The sequence below is a fragment of the Thermobia domestica genome, chromosome 11, assembly GCF_964235325.1.
Source record: "Thermobia domestica chromosome 11, izTheDome1.hap1.1, whole genome shotgun sequence".
Classification (NCBI taxonomy): Eukaryota; Metazoa; Arthropoda; class Insecta; order Zygentoma; family Lepismatidae; genus Thermobia; species Thermobia domestica.
In genome coordinates, this window is record NC_137464.1 from 264,084,381 (window position 1) to 264,103,245 (window position 18,865).

At 35.6% G+C, this 18,865-nt stretch overlaps 1 protein-coding gene across 6 annotated transcripts in view; it reads left to right on the forward strand.

Annotated features, from left to right (window-relative positions):
- The window catches only part of LOC145665034 (uncharacterized), a 487,711-nt gene that overhangs the window by 36,163 nt on the left and 432,683 nt on the right, over positions 1-18,865 (forward strand). The gene's annotated exons all lie outside the window — the stretch shown is intronic.

An 18,865-nucleotide genomic window follows, 5' to 3' on the forward strand; every position in this document is an offset into this window, starting at 1 on the left:
ACGAGCACTTTATAGCAACATAATAGAGCAGACCGCAGATTGTTCCAGTTTAGGAGCAGACTACGGCTATGCGCAGAAACATAAAATAAGACATAACACCCCCGTTCTCTTTTACGAGCACTTTATAGCAACATAATAGAGCAGACTGCAGATTGTTCCAGTTCAGGAGCAGACTACGGCTATGCGCAGAAACATAAAATAAGAAGCAGAGAATAATGGGGGAGTATTCGCCCTCCATTTTGAGACCAATTTTTTGACCTACTGCGCATATGCGCAAAACTGTTCCAATTCCGCCGTTAAAAAAAAATAACAACACACACAGCAGACCGCAGACAGTTCCAGTTCAGGAGCAGATTACGGCTATGCGCAGAAACATAAAATAACACATAACACCACCGTTCTCTTTTACGGGCCCTTTATAGCAACATAATAGAGCAGACCGCAGATTGTTCCAGTTTAGCAGCAGATTATGGCTATGCGCAGAAACATAAAATAAGACAGAACACCCCCGTTTTCTCTTTTACGACCACTTTATAGCAACATAATAGAACAGAGAATAAAAAATAACAACAACAACAACACACACACACACACACTTGATTGCTTATGCACAGTAAAATTAAATTTCCAATTAATTACACATTGCACGCATGCGCAGAAAAATTACACTAGACTACAGCCTGTTCCGGTTCAATAGAGCAGACTACGTGCAACAAGCAGGTCATAAAAGACTGTGACCTATTTTTCATCCCCTAAATAACATAGTATACACCCACACTTGGTTGCGTATGCCAAATCCGATTTAGTACAAATAACACGCATGCGCAGAAACATTTACATTTCCGATTCGACCATGCTGGTAAAGAATACCACACTTATTTCTACCTGGGTCTTATAGTTTTTTGTGGCATACGCCCTTTCTATGACAATTTTATCCAATTTGGGTGAAACTCGGCATATGGGGGTTTTCGGACATGCTGATTACCAATACCACACTTATTTTTACCTGGGTCTTATGGTTCATGTGGGATACGTCCTTTCTATGATAATTTTAACCGATTTGGATGAAACTCTGTATATGGGGGTTTTCGAACATGCTGAGTACGAATATCATACTTATTTTTTAATTGGTCCTATAGTTTTTGTGGCATACACCCTTTCTATGACAATTTTATCCAATTTGGGTGAAACTCGGCATATGGGGGTTTTCGGACATGCTGATTACCAATACCACACCTACTTTTACCGGGGCCTTATAGTTTATGAGGGATACGTCGTTTTATGACACTTAAAACCTAATCACTCGAAAACGGATCCACATATTGAGGTGCTGTTTCCACATTTAGTAATTGGTCATCAGGTACTACAAGTTCCAAAATCATAACCATTGAGGTCAAAGGTCAACATACTTAAAACCTAATAACACGAAAACGGAGCCACATATTGAGGTCGTGTTTCCACATTGAGTAATAGGTCATCAGGTGCCACAAGTTCCAAAATAATGACCATCGAGGTCAAAGGTCAACATACTTAAAACCTAATAACTCGAAAACGAACCCACATATTGAGATGTTGTTTCCAAATCTAGTAATTGGTCATCAGGTACTACATGCCCCAAAATAATGACCATCGAGGTCAAAGGTCAACATACTTAAAACCTAATAACTCGAAAACGAACCCACATATTGAGATGGTGTTTTCAAATCTGGTAATTGGTCATCAGGTACTACAAGTTCCAAAATAATGACCATCGAGGTCAAAGGTCAACATACTTAAAACCTAATAACTCGAAAACGGATCCACATATTGAGATGCTGTTTCGAAATCTAGTAATTGGTCATCAAGCACTACAAGTTCCAAAATCATGACCATCGAGGTCAAAGGTCAACATACTTAAAACCTAATAACACGAAAACGGAGCCACATATTGAGATGCTGTTTCGAAATCTAGTAATTGGTCATCAAGCACTACAAGTTCCAAAATCATGACCATCGAGGTCAAAGGTCAACATACTTAAAACCTAATAACACGAAAACGGAGCCACATATTGAGATGCCGTTTCCACATTGAGTAATAGGTCATCAGGTGGCACAAGTTCCAAAATAGTGGCCATCGAGGTCAAAGGTCAACATACTTAAAACCTAATCACTCGAAAACGGATCCACATATTGAGGTGCTGTTTCCAAATCTAGTAACTAGTCATCAACTACTACAAGTTCCAAAATCATGACCATCGAAGTCAAAGGTCAACATACTTAAAACCTAATAACACGAAAACTGAGCCACATATTGAGGTCGTGTTTCCACGTTTAGTAATTGGTCATCAGGTACTACAAGTTCCAAAATAATGACCATCGAGGTCAAAGGTCAACATACTTAAAACCTAATAACACGAAAACGGAGCCACATATTGAGGTCGTGTTTCCACGTTTAGTAATTGGTCATCAGGTACTACAAGTTCCAAAATAATGACCATCGAGGTCAAAGGTCAACATACTTAAAACCTAATAACACGAAAACGGAGCCACATATTGAGGTCGTGTTTCCAGGTTTAGTAATTGGTCATCAGGTACTACAAGTTCCAAAATAATGATCATCGAGGTCAAAGGTCAACATACTTAAAACCTAATAACTCGAAAACGAACCCACATATTGAGATGTTGTTTCCAAATCTAGTAATTGGTCATCAGGTACTACATGCCCCAAAATAATGACCATCGAGGTCAAAGGTCAAAATACTTAAAACCTAATAACTCGAAAATGGATCCACATATTGAGATGGTGTTTCCACATTCATTTTGTAATACTCAAATTTGGACGGAGTGTTTAGTTTTGTTCGAACCAGAAAAATTTGATTGGATTATTTCCTTATGTACCAACTGGAAAAAGTGAAGGGCCATTAATCAAATAAACGAAGGAATAAATTTGGGTGTTCTACAGAAGAAAACGGGGAAGGGCCATTTTATTTAATTTTGTAATACTCAAAATATGCAAAGATATAAATTTGTGTGATCCATTCAGTTTTGTTGGCTCTTTTAGAAAGACCATTTTATCTTTTGTGCTCTACAAATAAACAGAGGAAAAGCAAAGAGAGACCATTTTATGTGCCTTTTGTAACGAAGAAACAAATTTGAAGGAGGTTCATTTTAACTAATCCTGCTGCGAGTAGTTCAATTAGTACATAGTAAAAAATAAAACAATATGGCATTATTGCGACTTTCATTTTCGAATACATACGGATTAAGCCACTATGGCAAAAAATACTACTCTCTCCTTATGCTTATTTGGAGCAGACTTAAGAGGACCAAGCATTAGAAACCCGCTAGTAGTGTGTCGATTCAGTAAACTCTACATCTAGTAAAAGAAAACGAACCGATAATTTTGAGACAGTTCCATATGGGTAAATACAGTATTAGTAGAAACGATAGTTTTTAATTAAGTAGAGATAAGGAGAGAGTGAAAAAAATGGAAAATTAAATTTTAAATCGTTATTATTATTATTTTAGAGGTCAAAAGGAAGAATAAATGAATGTGAGTGGCATATGTACGGAATTTAGTTTTTTACTGGGCAAAAAAAATTTGAATGGAATATTTTATTTTGTACCAGCTGGGAATTTAGTGTTGTACCATTGTATCAATTTAAGTATTTTGTACTATTTAGCACCACCGAGAAGGTGTAGAATATTTAGTTTTGTACCAAGCAGAAATTTGTTGGCTTCTTTATTTTGTATTAACGACTAAAACCTTTAACACATACTTGGTTGTGTGCATTACAATGGCCGAAGTTTTTCATTTCCCTGTGGTACAACGTAATGGTCGCCCCGCTTATTCTAGGTCTACAGTTAGATATTTTCGATTGGATAATGGTATAAAGCCACGTTTTGTTGAGCACAATGCCCACTATAACGATGTGGTAGACAATTATTTGATGGATAGATATTTGTTTAATAGTCGCTATAACAAATGGTATATGGTTGAATTTGTTAAGCATTTATCGCAGGTAGATATTAAGATAGACTTTTTGTCGTTGGTTACTCGTTTAACTGCACACAGTTCTTTTCCAATCAGCTACCTTTTTTGCCATGAAAACTAAGGGTAATAGTTATACTGTGACAGCTTTCTTTCGCTATGGGGGAACGCAGGACACTTTGGATGAGTTATTAAAGTTTTGGAATCATGTGTGCGAGTTCAGGCCAAGTATCCAGATTGCAGATTTACTTGGTTGCTTTACACGCTGTGGTAAAACTGGCCTTTTTGCGGTATCTCCTGATACCTATCTGTTGGACCTCGCGGTATTTGGAAACTTGGTGAAAAAGAATAACAAATGGTTTTTCTCACAATAAAGCTATACATACAGAATAATCCATTATGGCAAAAAAAAATACTACTTTCTCCTTATGCTTAGTTGGAGTAGACTTCGATACATTGTGTAAGAATTTCCAATTAATAGCGGTATTGCACTGTCTGTAATAGTGCAGTTTATTGTAGTCTACCAGCAATAATGATCTCTAAGAGAGTTAGTGGCGAACCAATTACACAGCCATTCTGCGAACACATTTATAAGACCATATTCTGCTACTCAAACAAACGAAGGAATAAACCTATTCACTTTTATACCACCTTCTAGTTTTGTACCATCCACAAAAAAGGGAAGAAGGACCATTATAACAAGCTCACTATTTTTATACCATTCTGTATTACTCTATTTCATTTTTGTAACAACTAGAGGAAAAGTGAAGATGATACATTTTATACCTTTGTGGTGTTACATTTTTTATATTTTTGTGTCATCCAGAGAACAATTTAAATTGACTCTCCCGTCACTATATGGGTATTGACGTGTGTTTAGCGAATTAGGTTTACAAAATACTAACGGCGCCGCTAAAGTCCAAAGTTTCCCGGTCACTAACTAAATATTTGAGCATGAGATTTAACAGACCGGAGTTGCGTCATAATCATGTAGAACAGACTCCATAGCAATTTGCGTAACATCATGCATGGCCATTTTTGATCACAGCAGAAGAAGAGATCATATCAAAGTAAGAAAAGTTTTAAAAGTTCCATGTTGCTGCAGATATTTAAACAACGTTACGAATGCGTTACCTAACATTTGTATTGCTAAGGTACTGCCTATTGTTCAACAATTCAATTATTTATAGACTTTCCTTCCTCGTCTAAGTCAAAAAAGACAAATATATATTTTTGCATTTATGTATTTTATTATAATGGAATATAAATTTATGGGGTATATTTGGAAATAATAGAACATACATTATGATGTTTTATATTGCTTGAAACATATTATTAAACACGGAGAATGCATAGAATACTTGTATTGTAGATATATAAAATTATTTATTTGATTTGTTTTTTGCTGAAGAGCAGAAAAATGACTAGCATGGAAATTGTTTATGTTTCTCCTAGAGAAAAAGAAATTCAGCGTGAAAACGAAAAACCTATACTGTTAATTCACCCGTCTGACCCCGATTTGCCAGATGAATTACGTGATAAAGTGAGAATCATATATCCAACACAGGAAATAGAAGAAGTGTATTATTTTAGACGCTATAATAGATATAATGATGAAATACTCCCGGAAAGTGATGATGACAGTGTTTCAAATATTACCTGTTTTGAACTGGAAGCTAATGAGTGCGGATGTACTAGTGAAAGTATTAGTCATACATGTGTTATACAATTATTTAATGAGTATACACCAAATTCAGTATTATTATGTGAAGCATGTTCTAAACATAATGAGAATGAAAAAGATCACAACTGTTTGCTGCAGTATGATTACGAATTATTGCAAAAGGTGTGGACGATCTTAATTAAACGTGAAATGAGAGAAAAAATCTATAAACTTTATATAAAGAAGCATTTTAAAGGCTGTAATATTAAGAACACTTATACTTTGGAGAAAAAATTTAATCTGGTATATGAATACATTACAGAGTGTGATTATTATATCAACAAAATAGTAGAAATGTTTTTAGAGAAAGATAAACAATTATTTAATTCTGTAAATGAACAGTGAGCCCACTGTAGCATACGCATTTGATTGTGTAAAAATAGAAGAACTTGAACTGTTAAATGGATCAATCTGTAGTATTGTAATATTAAGAATTTAATAGATAACTAACATTGGACTCTGGCAACTGAATTGTCAGGGAGAGGCAATTTAAATTGTTCTCTGGATGACAGAAAAATAATACAAAATGTAACACCACAAAGGTATAAAATGTATCATCTTCACTTTTCCTCTGGTTGTTACAAAAATGAAATAGAGTAATACAGAATGGTATAAAAATAGTGAGCTTGTTATAATGGTCCTTCTTCCCTTTTTTTTGTGGTTGGTACAAAACTAAAAGGTGGTATAAAAGTGAATAGGTTTATTTGAATAGCGCAAAACGTATAGAAATTCTGAGCTTATTCCTTCGTTTGTTTGAGTAGCAGAATATGGTCTTATAAATTTGTTCGCAGAATGGCGGTGTAATTGTTATCTTTACCTAATAACTCTCTTAGAGATCATTATTGCTGGTAGACTACAATAAACTGCACTATTACAGACAGTGCAATACCGCTATTATTTGGAAATTCTTACACAATGTATCGAAGTCTACTCCAACTAGGCATAAGGAGAAAGTAGTATTTTTTTTTGCCATAATGGATTATTCTGTATGTATAGCTTTATTGTGAGAAAAACCATTTGTTATTCTTTTTCACCAAGTTTCCAAATACCGCGAGGTCCAACAGATAGGTATCAGGAGATACCGCAAAAAGGCCAGTTTTACCACATCGTGTAAAGCAACCAAGTAAATCTGCAATCTGGATACTTGGCCTGAACTCGCACACATGATTCCAAAACTTTAATAACTCATCCAAAGTGTCCTGCGTTCCCCCATAGCGAAAGAAAGCTATCACAGTATAACTATTACCCTTAGTTTTCACGGCAAAAAAGGTAGCTGATTGGAAAAGAGAACTGTGTGCAGTTAAACGAGTAACCAACGACAAAAAGTCTATCTTAATATCTACCTGCGATAAATGCTTAACAAATTCCATCATATACCATTTGTTATAGCGACTATTAAACAAATATCTATCCATCAAATAATCGTCTACCACATCGTTATAGTGGGCATTGTGCTCAACAAAACATGGCTTTATACCATTATCCAATCGAAAATATCTAACTGTAGACCTAGAATAAGCGGGGCGACCATTACGTTGTACCACAGGGAAATGAAAAACTTCGGCCATTGTAATGCACACAACCAAGTATGTGTTAAAGGTTTTAGTCGTTAATACAAAATAAAGAAGCCAACAAATTTCTGCTTGGTACAAAACTAAATATTCTACACCTTCGCGGTGGTAATGGTACAACACTAAATTCCCAGCTGGTACAAAATAAAATATTCCATTCAAATTTTTTGCCCGGTACAAAACTAAATTCCGTACATATGTCACTCAAATTCATTTATTCTTCCTTTTGGCAGCTAAAATAATAATAATAATGATTTAAAATTTAATTTTCCATTTTTTTCACTCTCTCCTTATCTCTACTTAATTAAAAACTATCGTTTCTACTAATACTGTATTTACCCATATGGAGCTGTCTCAAAATTATCTATTCGTTTTCTTTTACTAGATGTAACCTGATAAATTCTAAGATGAGGATAATTTCCAAGTAAAGCAGAAGATCGAGAGAATCGAATCTTGCTGCCCTTGGTCTAAAATGCATGCCGAAGACAGTAGAAGAAAGAATTTGTTTTTCTAATTTCTGGAGTGGGGCTAAGAAGCTTGTTTGTTGAATAAAAGGTATACTCCAATATGGATTACTGAATCGACGCCCTACTAGCGGGTTTCTAAAGCATAAGGAGAGAGTAGATTTTTTTGCCATAGTGGCCTAATTCGTATGTATTCGAAAATAAAAGTCGCAATAATACCACATTGTTTTATTTTTTTACTATGTACTAATTGATCTACTCGCAGCAGGATTAGTTAAAATGAACCTCCTTCAAATTTGTTTCTTCGTTACAAAAGGCACATAAATTCTGAGCTAGTTAAAAATTGATTGCTTTGTTTAATCGTGTAGCTCCTCTTTTCTGTTTGGTACAAATTCTATGTCTGTTAAAAATGGTTCTCGTTGGTACAAAAGGAAATAGGACAACTCCAATGAATGGCAGAAAAAGTATAGAATGCTGATTCTGCTTATTACAAACTGATTAGGTCACCCAAATTTATTCCTCCTTCGGTTTCTTTTTTGTCGCTGGTGCTCCATTTTGTTTGTTGGTACATAAGAAAATAGTCCATCCAAATTTTATTCGTTCTTCACTTCTTTTTCTTATTTTGCTAGGTACAAAACTAAATATTCTACCCAAATTTATTCCTTCACTTTTACCAGTTGGTACATAAGGAAATAATCCAATCAAATTTTTCTGGTTCGAACAAAACTAAACACTCCATCCGAATTTGAGTTAGTTAGAAAATAGTCCTTCTTGCTACAAAATTGGAAATCTCGCTCAAGAGACCTTCGTTTGTTTAAATAGTACACTTCTGAGCCGGTTAAATTTATCCGTTTGTTTGTTTATTTAAAATAGGACGTTATTTCTCATTGGTGCAAAATTGAATAGGTCACTCAAATTCACCCCTTCGTTTGTTTAAATATTAGAACATGGTCTAGAAAAAATGACATTTTTCATTGGTACAATATTCCTTCGTTTATTTAATTAGTACAAGAAGACATAAATTCTGAGGTAGATGAAATGGCATTTCTCGTTGATAGAAAATTGAGTAGGTTCCCTTTGTTTCTTTAAATTCTCGGCTAGCTAAAAGGGCATATCTTTGCTTTCTTTTTCGTTAGTCCATCCAAATTATTTTTTCGTTTATTTTGAATAACACAAACAGGTACAGAAATTCTAAGCTAGTTGCAAATGAGATTTCTCGTTGGTACAAAATTCAATAGGGCACTCAAATTTATTCCTCCTTCACATTTTCTCCTTGGTACAAAAATTTTCCGACGCTCAATCTACGAGTTATTCTGGTTTAAATATTTGAACTTTTTGGGGCATGTAGTTGCTGGTAACCAATTACTAAATGTGGAAACACCACCTCAATATGTTGCTTCGTTTACTAGTCTGATTTTTGACCTCCGTGGTAAGTACCTTTAGGACATGTAGTAGTTGGTGCCCGATTACTAAATGTGGAAACACCATCTCAATATGTGGATCCATTTTCGAGTTATTAGGTTTTAAGTATTTTGACCTTTGACCTCGATGGTCATTATTTTGGGGCATGTAGTACCTGATGACCAATTACTAGATTTGGAAACAACATCTCAATATGTGGGTTCGTTTTCGAGTTATTAGGTTTTAAGTATGTTGACCTTTGACCTCGATGATCATTATTTTGGAACTTGTAGTACCTGATGACCAATTACTAAACGTGGAAACACGACCTCAATATGTGGCTCCGTTTTCGTGTTATTAGGTTTTAAGTATGTTGACCTTTGACCTCGATGGTCATTATTTTGGAACTTGTAGTACCTGATGACCAATTACTAAACGTGGAAACACGACCTCAATATGTGGCTCCGTTTTCGTGTTATTAGGTTTTAAGTATGTTGACCTTTGACCTCGATGGTCATTATTTTGGAACTTGTAGTACCTGATGACCAATTACTAAACGTGGAAACACGACCTCAATATGTGGCTCAGTTTTCGTGTTATTAGGTTTTAAGTATGTTGACCTTTGACTTCGATGGTCATGATTTTGGAACTTGTAGTAGTTGATGACTAGTTACTAGATTTGGAAACAGCACCTCAATATGTGGATCCGTTTTCGAGTGATTAGGTTTTAAGTATGTTGACCTTTGACCTCGATGGCCACTATTTTGGAACTTGTGCCACCTGATGACCTATTACTCAATGTGGAAACGGCATCTCAATATGTGGCTCCGTTTTCGTGTTATTAGGTTTTAAGTATGTTGACCTTTGACCTCGATGGTCATGATTTTGGAACTTGTAGTGCTTGATGACCAATTACTAGATTTCGAAACAGCATCTCAATATGTGGATCCGTTTTCGAGTTATTAGGTTTTAAGTATGTTGACCTTTGACCTCGATGGTCATTATTTTGGAACTTGTAGTACCTGATGACCAATTACCAGATTTGAAAACACCATCTCAATATGTGGGTTCGTTTTCGAGTTATTAGGTTTTAAGTATTTTGACCTTTGACCTCGATGGTCATTATTTTGGGGCATGTAGTACCTGATGACCAATTACTAGATTTGGAAACAACATCTCAATATGTGGGTTCGTTTTCGAGTTATTAGGTTTTAAGTATGTTGACCTTTGACCTCGATGGTCATTATTTTGGAACTTGTGGCACCTGATGACCTATTACTCAATGTGGAAACACGACCTCAATATGTGGCTCCGTTTTCGTGTTATTAGGTTTTAAGTATGTTGACCTTTGACCTCAATGGTTATGATTTTGGAACTTGTAGTACCTGATGACCAATTACTAAATGTGGAAACAGCACCTCAATATGTGGATCCGTTTTCGAGTGATTAGGTTTTAAGTATGTTGACCTTTGACCTCGATGGCCACTATTTTGGAACTTGTGGCACCTGATGACCTATTACTCAATGTGGAAACACGACCTCAATATGTGGATCCGTTTTTGAGTTATTAGGTTTTAAGTGTCATAAAACGACGTATCCCTCATAAACTATAAGGCCCCGGTAAAAGTAGGTGTGGTATTGGTAATCAGCATGTCCGAAAACCCCCATATGCCGAGTTTCACCCAAATTGGATAAAATTGTCATAGAAAGGGTGTATGCCACAAAAACTATAGGACCAATTAAAAAATAAGTATGATATTCGTACTCAGCATGTTCGAAAACCCCCATATACAGAGTTTCATCCAAATCGGTTAAAATTATCATAGAAAGGACGTATCCCACATGAACCATAAGACCCAGGTAAAAATAAGTGTGGTATTGGTAATCAGCATGTCCGAAAACCCCCATATGCCGAGTTTCACCCAAATTGGATAAAATTGTCATAGAAAGGGCGTATGCCACAAAAAACTATAAGACCCAGGTAGAAATAAGTGTGGTATTCTTTACCAGCATGGTCGAATCGGAAATGTAAATGTTTCTGCGCATGCGTGTTATTTGTACTAAATCGGATTTGGCATACGCAACCAAGTGTGGGTGTATACTATGTTATTTAGGGGATGAAAAATAGGTCACAGTCTTTTATGACCTGCTTGTTGCACGTAGTCTGCTCTGTTGAACCGGAACAGGCTGTAGTCTAGTGTAATTTTTCTGCGCATGCGTGCAATGTGTAATTAATTGGAAATTTAATTTTACTGTGCATAAGCAATCAAGTGTGTGTGTGTGTGTGTTGTTATTTTTTTATTCTCTGTTCTATTATGTTGCTATAAAGTGGTCGTAAAAGAGAAAACGGGGGTGTTATGTCTTATTTTATGTTTCTGCGCATAGCCGTAGTCTGCTCCTGAACTGGAACAATCTGCGGTCTGCTCCATTATGTTGCTATAAAGTGCTCGTAAAAGAGAACGGGGGTGTTATGTCCTATTTTATGTTTCTGCGCATAGCCGTAATCTGCTCCTGAACTGGAACAGTCTGCGGTCTGCTGTGTGTGTGTGTTGTTATTTTTTTATTCTCTGCTCTATTATGTTGCTATAAAGTGCTCGTAAAAGAGAACGGGGGTGTTATGTCTTATTTTATGTTTCTGCGCATAGCCGTAATCTGCTCCTGAACTGGAACAGTCTGCGGTCTGCTGGTGTGTGTGTGTGTGTGTGTGTGTTCTGGTACCATTGATAAATAGAACGACAGTTCTGCTCCGGTGGAATCGGAACAGTTTTGCACATATGCGCAGTAGGTCAAAAATTGGTCTCAAAATGGAGGGCGAATACTCCCCCATTATTCTCTGCTATGTTTAAAAAGAGTGCTCATAAAAGGGAACGAATCTTATGTAATATGTGCTGCGTTAAATAGGTGAATGGAAAATGTGATATCTCCTCTGCTATGTGTTCGTAAAGTGCTCATAAAAGGGTACGCGAGGTCCGGCGTCGACCGATCTGCGCAGACCGTGCGCGTGGTCGGCCAATCGCCGTTAAGGGGCGGGGTCCGGCGCCAGCCAATCGGTGGGTGTCCGCTGCCAGCCAATCGGCGTGAACGGGGCGGGGGTCCGCCGCCAGCTAATCGGCGGTCGTAAAAGAGCGTGACCAATCGGCGTCAAGGGGCGTGGCCGACGCCAGCCAATCAGCGTCAAGGGGCGTGGCAGGGGGCGTGGCCTACACCGACCAATCAGCGTGAAGGGGCGTGGCCAGCCAATCAGCGTCAAGGGGCGTGGCGAAGGGGGCGGGGTCACGTGACCTGCGCCAGCCAATCAGCGTCCAGGGTTTGCGCATGCGCAGTAGGAAAACACCCGCAAGTGTCCCCACCCTACTTACTACGAAGACTCAATCCGGATATTTATTTTGAAACACCCTGCACTTCTCAACAACAATATTGGAACTAAAATGTAAAAAGGAAAAAAAAATTCCTTATAAAGTTATTGTTTACAATAACGATATTACTATTAGTCAAGACTATAACTACTACAACAATACGAGTTAGTAGTCAAAAAATATAATCAAATGTACAGTCGAAACCCTGTCGGACGCAGGTGGCCAAAGTGGCACAGACGGGTGTGTCACTTTTTAATCCACTCCTGTGTGGACACTAATTAAGATATGGAGATATTATTTTTGCCAAATGTGGTTGGACTATAGTTTATCAAATTAATTTCCTTTTCTTCTCGGGGTCGAATTTCCTGTACTCCTTTTTTCACTGTAGCTTCCTTCATTGTAGAAAGATCTCCTTAAGACTTGTCAGATAGATACATTGGATAACTACCTAATATTTCACATCAATTGGAGTGAACAGTGTTACCAATTAGAGAAATTAAAATTTCCCTAAATTTGGACAAAAATTCGAAATTTTTGTTTATAAATCCTTATCTATACGTCCGAGTGCAAGTCAACGTACACCAGTCGAACATTTGTCGTTACTGGACAAAGGCGGGTACAGATCGTTACAATCAGGTAATTAGAGGGCGCACGGAAAATTCGTATTTAGGTTCTAACTCTTGATTTTTCTAGTTTTTCCCTACTTTTCTGTTTAGCGTAATATATTTTTGGCAGTTGGAAGCTTTGTTCCTTAAATATGGGCATGATATTTGTAGAATATATTAGCGGTGTACCAGTGTTTAATTTAAGACAGTTTGCGTTTGTCTGGTAGCAGTGTTGCTAGCTACAAAAAAATTTAATTCCAGATGTTAGGGAGAAATTTTGGGAAAATTATTTGTTTTGTCTCTGAGATACTAATACATTTGTTCAGATGTAGCGAACAAGAGGCAAATAATAAAGTCTCCTCTTTGCTCTACACAACGCACTATAGAAAGTTTTAGTAGGATAATTAGGGGAAGTACAGTTGAGGTTTACAGGCACCTTGTTCTCTAAGTGGAAATATAACTGATTTTTTTAATAGGTAGAATGAGATATTTTTTATCGACATATTTACTTTATTAGATATCGTCACAATATTTGTACGATACATTAAAGGGATACCAAAGCTTATATTAAGATAGTTTGTGTGTGTGTGTGTGTCTCATAGCAGTGATGCCAGCTACAGAAAATTTTAATTTCAGATTTTAGGTGAAAATTTAGAAAAATTCCATTTTTGTCTCTTTTATTTCCCTCTTATTGGCTACATTCGAAACAAATGTATTAGTGTCTAAACGCCTCGTCCTTACTCTACACAGCACTCTATAAAAAGTTTCACTCAAGTAACTAGAGAAAGTACAGGTGAGGTTTACCATAAACCATGCTTTGTAAATAGCAAGATAATGGTGAATTTCTGAGTTAGAATGAGATATTTTTTTAAAAGATTTCATGCTTACTTTGTTAGATATTGCCATGATAGTTGTAGGATATATTTTTGGGGTACCAAGGTTTATTTTCAGACAGTTTTCGTCTGTCTGATGGCAGTGTTTCCAGCCAAAACAATTAATTCCGATTTTAGGTGAAAAATTCCCTTTTCCCCTCTATTATTTCCCTCTTGCTGGCTACATTGAAACAAAGGTACCACTACCTGAAAGCTTTCTCCTTGGCCTACAGAACGCAGCATAAAAAGTTTCAAAAGACTAATTAGAGAAGCTGTAGCCCCGGCATATCTCTTGATTTTTGCTTCTGAGTCATAAAAAGTGTCAAAATTTCATGTGTATAATGAGAGAGAATTTTTTGTTTCCCACTTTGAATGGAAGCCAGCGACTTCCCAGCACACCAAATAATGTTTTTAGGTGACTTGAACCCATATGGCAGTAGTGGTGCTAGATACAAAATATTTTGAAATTCCATTAGGTATTTTTTTTTGTTGTAAATTTTCACTCCTACATTTCCCTCAATAATTTCCCACCCGTTGGCAACACTGCAATGTAACATACACCAAAAAATAGCCACAACCATTTTCTAAAAAACAATTCCTTAACCATATCAATCGAAGAAAACTGTTTTTGAGCAATAAGTCACTAACTGAAAATGTAGGAAAATGCCAAAAATGACCTGGTCCGAAAGGAATCACACAATTTTACTAGTCTATAGGTACAAAGAAACAAACGATTTGTAATTTACGAGGACTTCGACTCAAGTTCTGTTGATTATTTCAATAATCTTCAACATAAATCAATAAATATTAGTTGCCAGAAAAAAAAACAGACATTTGAAAAAAACATGAAAAACAACGAAGTTTTTTATTGAAAAAACTTCAGAGATAAAAACCGTTTTTCTTACAATACTAGTTGCTGGAATATCAAATTTTACTAACACTAGCTAATACATACTTAAATAATAACTTATCATTGCATTATTACTTACCAAAAACTCTCTATATATTATCGAATGAGGCACAACATTCATGCCACATGGCCTGTTCCTATAAATTCCATCTTAGGGTGCTGAGTGGCATCAACGTGATGCCTCAAGAAAAAATGCACGAAGTGCAGTATGTTTTCGAAGATTATACACATGAAGTACGCAGAATGGATCAAAATAAAATGAGAAAAATCAAAATTACGTTTTAGCCCCAGGGACAGAATTTTTGATAATACATTGTGGCAGTTAAAGGGTTAAGTTCCATTTCCATTTGCACTAAAAATTAGGAAATTACTAATTTAGTTACAAATGATAAAAAGGAGCCAGTTTGTAAAAGTAATGTAAAAATTATGCAGAATTAGAGATAAGGTACTATTAACACATTCGCTGCATTATGAGTCACCGTTGGCTCGTGCGATATTTCATTTCTTTGCGGTGCCATTCTATGCATTATATTACCTCTGTGCGTTTGTGGTTTTTTTCGTTTGTACATTTTTTTAGTATTACTAGCATCCACGTGCTAACCTGTAACGAGACATACGGTGTCTCGTCTAGCACTAAGATCCAAAATCAGTTTTAAACTACCGCAGCGTACATGCTAATACACCCGAAGCACCGTTAGTAATAGTAGTCGGTTTACTTGCTGCCTCTGACTCGAATTTCTGAAGAGGTACTCGGACTTGTCTTACATGTGAATTAACGCATGAAATTTCGAGAAATAGGTAGGAAGAAAGGTCGAGTGGCAAGGTTACGTGCAAAATTTTAAAGACAACTCAATATTTTGCAAATATTGTGAACATAAGTATGTGTGCGGAACTGTTGATAAAACGGTGACACATGTCTTCTGGCAGTTACCTCTTCTTTCAGTTTATATTATAAACATAATAAATTTTTAATTTGTTTACAACATTTAAAATTTATTGTTTATAATATCAGTAGTAGAGTCAAGTTTAGAAAATCCACTTACATATAAATTTAAACTGTTTGGCGGTATAAAAGTAAATTTACTATTCCATCTATTCCACATATTTACTTGCATAGAACATATTGTAAGTAAATATACATTTATGCGTACTCTGTAAGTATAATTAAATATTAATAAAATAACATAATACCGTTCAGAATATACATTTTAAAGAATCCTCTGGAGGCAACAGTAACAATATACTTTGATAAAAAAAACTAATTTAACTTTGAAATCATAATATAGTAATAGAATGGAATTTTGTGACTGTACATAAATTCCCGGAAAATTCCCATTTTTGGGAATCTTCCCAGGGAAAATTCCCGAAAAATATCTTTCCGGGAATTTGCCCATTACTACACTCAGCAGACAACCCCTAAATCCATCCATGCTCAAAACAAGACATTTATATGCATTAAAGCGAGAGGACACAAATACATAAGAAATAAAATTCAATATGGCACATCAAAATATAAACTAGTTGAATTTCTTTCTAGATATCTCATTTTAAAAACAAAAAGTAGGAAACAGATACAAATGTCGGTGTTGTCAACTTATAACTTATTTCTATATATAAAAATAATATATTTTTACGTGCAAAGCTATTCATCAATTACTGTGTCCAAAAATGGATTTATTATAGGTATTTAGCATCTACTTTCCAGTGGCGGTATGTCTTCATCACTGAAAAACAAGAGGCGGTATGCCTTCATCGCTGAAAAATCAGAGGCGGTATAGCATATCACCGCATTCCGTCTTACTTCCACCACTGCTTATACATGCTTTTTAAGTCTCTTAATGGCTTAGTAAAGGTAAAGGGTCATTGCAGCAGAAGTAAAAGCCCTCCCACTGGACCTTATCGATCCAGTGTAAGCATTATCGAAACGCACCAGCTGTAGGAAACTACTTGAATCATTAAATATGATGACAGTTCCTTCTTTGTACATATTTCAGCTTCTCAAAATTATTTGGGATCATTTGGATAATAATGAAAGAGATGGTGATACTCAACTATTTTGCGCGTGGTATAGATAAGTTATCTACTGTGTATCATGGAAGATCTACATACGAAAAATCACATATCTATATGGGTGTAAAACTGTGGAATAACCTACCTGGGTACATAAAAAAAAATACTCATGAAAAGAGCTCCTTTGTCAACCCAGTGCGCAAACTGCTATTAAATAACACATTTTATACAGTAGATGAGTACCGTAACAGCTCATTGTGAAACCTCGAAAAATGATTAAATCTCTATTGTATGTATATCAGATGGTAAATAGAGATATGCTTATATATATATATATATATATATATATATATATATATGTAAAGTACTTAGTAAAAAGTCCATATGTATATAATTGTTACCTGGACTGTTAGAATTGGTTTAGCTTATACTTATTTTCACAAGCTGTATAGCAAATAAGTTCATATATATGTTATTGTCATATAGATTGTGGAATTGGTGTAACCTATATATATTTACTAAAGTTGTTGAAGAAGAGATTTGTATTTGTTCCAAATATTGTAACTTTTATATACTGACGATTTCTATACCATTTTGTAGAAATATACATGTAATATGGTCTACAGAATAATTAATAAATCTAATATAATCTAATACGCCAACTTCCAAACTAAAATTTTACGAACGGAGAGGCCTTTCGTATAGATGTTTTGTCCTGACGTATTACATTTTTTGCCTCTCGGTGAAGTTTGGAGACACTGGTAAAATTGGAATCTAATCGTGTCAATTCCCACGAAGTTCTGGTGAACGATATTTTAGAGTAGGCTCCAGCCCAACACGCTCAACTCTAATGCTGTTTCTTACTCGAAACTAGTCAATATGCTTGTATTATTTACTAATATAGTATGGCGCAAAATTCGTTGTACAAAAGCAGAAGAGTGATTCCTGAGAGTATAACAAACAAAAACGTTCCTATAAACATAGGGCGAAAACCCCATATGTTACGTTTTATAGGCTGCCGAAAACATGAAAAAATGAATTCTAAAGGTCCATAGCTCCAAAACTATGGGACGTGCTGTAGTCGGGTCACATAGGAACTAGTATGTTCTCTATCCACAAATACATGTTTTAGAACCCTAGGGTACTCACGGAACAATTTTTATGGAGGTAGTTGTAGAGATTCTGAAACACGCATTTTTGGATAGGGTACATACTAGTTCCTAAGTGAAATCTTGACCCGACTACAGTACGTCCCATAGTTTTGTAGCTATGGACCTTTAGAATTCATTTTTTTCATGATTTCGGCAGCCTATAACACGTAAACGATGGGGTTTTCGCCCTATGTTTATTGGAATTTTTTTGTTTGTTTTACTCTCAGGAATCACTCCTCTGCTTTTGTACAACGAATTTTGCGCCATACTATATACACACAGTATATATATATATATATATATATATATATATATATATATATATATATATATATATATATATAATTTATTGTGAAGAATAGTTTTCATAATTCACGTTTCTCATTCATCCAAAAAGTTTAAAAGAACAATAAATGTCTGAACAGCAGGATCACTCCTTCGAATCTGTGATCTACGGTGTTACTGAATTTAACACCACTCTACTGTATACTCTTTCTGTGCTTGTGCACTCCATCAGTATATTTCAAAGTCTCAGATTCTGAGGACGCCACTGTTTATTTAACGGACTCATATATTCCCAAACTAAAATATAGACGGTAAAGAAAAATGTGGAATGATGGTTTACCATCAAGCGAAGGTTACAAAAAGTGGGAAATATTCCTACAATCTGAATTTTTATGTAATCCAGTGACAAATTAAAATAAGGTAACAAAACTGTTCAAGCAGGAAATATGGATAAAATAGTTATTTACATTCACATTACTTACATAGTTCACACAGCAAGCTGTAAAAAGCTATAAATCAACAGAAATCTTCCTAGCTTTGTACTTAA